Genomic DNA, 3,866 nt, shown 5'->3' with positions numbered 1-3,866 from the left:
TTTTTCTGTGCTTCTAATATGTAAAGCTGCTTTGAAACAATTACCAATTGTAAAAAGCGCTATATAAATAAATTTGACTTGACTTGACTCCAGAGCTGTAAGGGGTTTTTTTTGTCGTGCCCAAGTATGTTTTGCATGTGTTTTTCTCTTTCTCTCTCTCTCTGTCTCCCCACAGACCAAATGTTACCACCTTACTTCAATAATCCATTTGTGATTGGATGATGGGAAGGGAAAGAGAGTATTTAAGCTGCAGCTATCATCAGAGCAGTGTTGGTGGTGGCTTTACGTGTGCAACCGCTTCTGAGAAACCTGGAAATTTAAATAAATCTTCTCTTTCCTTTTCTTTGGATTATGCTGACTGAAGTGTAAATGTCATTGATGAGCTAGCCCCTGCAGTTGCTGCTTTTTAACTACTATGTCTTTAGTTGTTTTTAGTCAGTCTTCTGAAACTGTCAGTCACTTGACAGGCAGCCAATGATAATTTATAGAAACTGAAAGACAGGCTGTAAAAGGGACAGAAAGAAACAGAAAGATTAATAATAATAAAAAAAAAACACGTAAAAAGAAAATAATTTCTATCACGAACAGACTAAAATCCTAAAAAAAATAAAAAAATAAAAAACAATGCTGGGTTTAAAGTGGTGTTAACATACATTCCTTGTTTTTTCTTTACAGAGTTCCAGGATTTTAGAAAAAAAAAAAAAAACACAGCCTAGCTGGAACTAATCTGGAACACTGGGGGAAACAGCTTGTTTACTTCCTGGAGTCTCCAAGAAAAAATACTAAAAAAATTAAAGCTGCAAGCAGCGTTGAGAGGGCCCTCGCACCCGGGCTCACCGCCACCCGTTGGCCTCAGGAAAACAGTGAACAGTGGGCGTCATGCATTTAAGTGAGTGAATACAGGAGAATTATGCCAAAGTCATTTCGAAATGCCACACTTCCTGCGGCCAACAGGTGGCGCTTTCACCTTAACTGAATTTTGCCATGTTGATGTCTTCAGGCCAGGACTATCATTGAACACGTGAAGTTTGAAGCAGATCGGACATTGTATGCCTGAGTTACAACAACTTCCTGTTTCTTTTGTGGCGTTAATCGCATAAATTAGCACTCAGCCAAGTGTTGCATGATTTAACGTGTCTCTAGCATGTTTGGTACTTTGTGGCATAATGAAATGTGACTCTGGTAGTGAATTACATCCTGAAGCATGCCATTTCCTGTTGCCAGCAGGTGGCGCTATGACTAACTAAATATTGTCATATAGATGTCTTTAGGCCAGGACTCTTATCACACAAGTGAAGTTTGGGGCAGATCGGACATTGTATGCCTGAGTTACAGCAGCTTCCTCTTTCATGGCGAAACATCAGACTTTGTCAGGCCGCCACAGACACGCCCTTCAGCGAAAACTCAAGATCTTTGAAATTTATCATCGCTAAGGTCTTGAGATTAGACTGACAACATTTGATGTTGATCTGGTTAAATCTCTATGAGGAGTTAATCACAGTATAAAACATGTCATTTCCTGTTGCCTGCAGGTGGCGCTATGACTGTAACTGAATATTGTTATGAAGATGTCTTCAGGTTAGGACTCTAATAAAGCATGTGAAGTTTGGGGCAGATCCGACATTGTTTGTCTGAGTTACAACAACTTCCTTTTTCATGGCGAAGACATCAAACTTTGTCAGGCCGCCACGGACACGCCCTTCAGTGAACTTCGCAATTTAACGTCACAAAGTCCTTTAGATTAGACTGACCAAAAATGACATTGATCTGATTAAATCTCTAGGAGGAGTTCGTTAAAGTACAACGTCTGGAAAATGCAAAAAACAGTGAATTGATTAAAAATATCTGACTTCCTGTTTGGTTTCGGATTTCGCTCCAAGAGAATTTTTTGTAGGTACTGGGCTGATAAATGTGTGTACCGAATTTCAAAGCCCTAGTGTAATGTAGCGAACGGGGCTGTACGTTAGATGGCGCTATCGAGCCATTTTGCCACGCCCAATTCCGAAACCCATAACAGACGTAAATTTTCACCACTTCTGACGCGTGTGCAAAGTTTTGTGAGTTTTCGAGCACGTTTAGGCCCTCTCAAATGCGATTCATTTTGGAGAATAATAATAATAATAATAAATATAGCTGCGAGCAGCGATGGCGGGCCCAAGCCCGGTGGCACCGCCACCCCGGTGGCTTCAGGGCAACTGCGCACAGCGGGCAATAGGCACTTAAAACGGTTAAACATCAAAGGGCTATGTCAAATTCACTCCACATTTACTGCACTACAAGGTGCCGTTATAGAGCCCCTCCTCCCTGCCCATTTTCAAAGGATTACATGTGCCAAGTTTTAACATTATTCTGATGAATTTTGAAGCAAATCAGGTAAAAATAAGAGGGTGATCTCAATGTATGCTGAAAGTGACACATTTTCTGCTTCCAGTTGGTGGCGCTATGACTTTGAATCACAATAGTCAAATCCATGTGATCAGCCTTGTACAACGAAGACTAAGCCAAAGTTTCATCAAAATCAATTAATGTATGCAGAAGTTATAACACTTTGTTTCCCTTTTCTTGCCATAAATTCGTTGCCTCGCCACGGCCAAACCGTTTGAGATATCCAAAATCCGTTTGCAATTAAACAACTTCAATGTGTTAGCAACAAGTTAAAAAAAGCTTGGTGTAAATTGGATAAACCCTGTAGGAGTAGTAGTATAAAATTCATAGCTTGTTTTTTCAAAAAATTAACATTCAAACCAAAATAGCTGACTTCCTGTTGGTCGGAGCTAATGAATGTAAATTAGAAAATTGTCCGGCTTGATGAGAATAATATGTGTACCGAGTTTGGTGACTGTAGGAAAAACTAACCCCCCCACTTTTGTCAAAAGGTGGCGCTACTGAGCCCCTCCACCACGCCCATTTCTATGGCTTTGTCCATGTCTACTGGTTGACAATATTGATGTGTGTGTCGAGTTTCATGCAATTTGAAGCATGTTAAGAGCCTCAAAAACACTCAAGAATATTATTACAGTTTGACCTGTTGCCATGGCAACAATATTTCAAATATCAAAAATCCTGTTATAGGTCTACATCTGCTGTGTATTGACATTACACTGATGAAGTTTGAAGCAAATCAGGTAAAAATAAGAGGGTGATCTCAAAGCATTTTAAAAGTGATACACTTCTTGCTGCCATTTGGTGGCGCTATAACTTTGACTCACAATAGTTACATCCATGTGATCAGACTACTACAACCAACACACTCCTGAAGTTTCATAAACATCAATCAATGTATGCAGAAGTTATAACACTTTGTTTCCCTTTTCTTGCCATAAATTCGTTGCCTCGCCACGGCCAAACCGTTTGAGATATCCAAAATCCGTTTGCAATTAAACAACTTCAATGTGTTAGCAACAAGTTAAAAAAAGCTTGGTGTAAATTGGATAAACCCTGTAGGAGTAGTAGTATAAAATTCATAGCTTGTTTTTTCAAAAAATTAACATTCAAACCAAAATAGCTGACTTCCTGTTGGTCGGAGCTAATGAATGTAAATTAGAAAATTGTCCGGCTTGATGAGAATAATATGTGTACCGAGTTTGGTGACTGTAGGAAAAACTAACCCCCACTTTTGTCAAAAGGTGGCGCTACTGAGCCCCTCCACCACGCCCATTTCTATGGCTTTGTCCATGTCTACTGGTTGACAATATTGATGTGTGTGTCGAGTTTCATGCAATTTGAAGCATGTTAAGAGCCTCAAAAACACTCAAGAATATTATTACAGTTTGACCTGTTGCCATGGCAACAATATTTCAAATATCAAAAATCCTGTTATAGGTCTACATCTGCTGTGTATTGACATTACACTGATGAAGTTTGAA

This window comes from Chanodichthys erythropterus, chromosome 9, assembly GCF_024489055.1.
Source record: "Chanodichthys erythropterus isolate Z2021 chromosome 9, ASM2448905v1, whole genome shotgun sequence".
Lineage (NCBI taxonomy): Eukaryota > Metazoa > Chordata > Actinopteri > Cypriniformes > Xenocyprididae > Chanodichthys > Chanodichthys erythropterus.
This window is presented reverse-complemented; position numbering follows the sequence as displayed.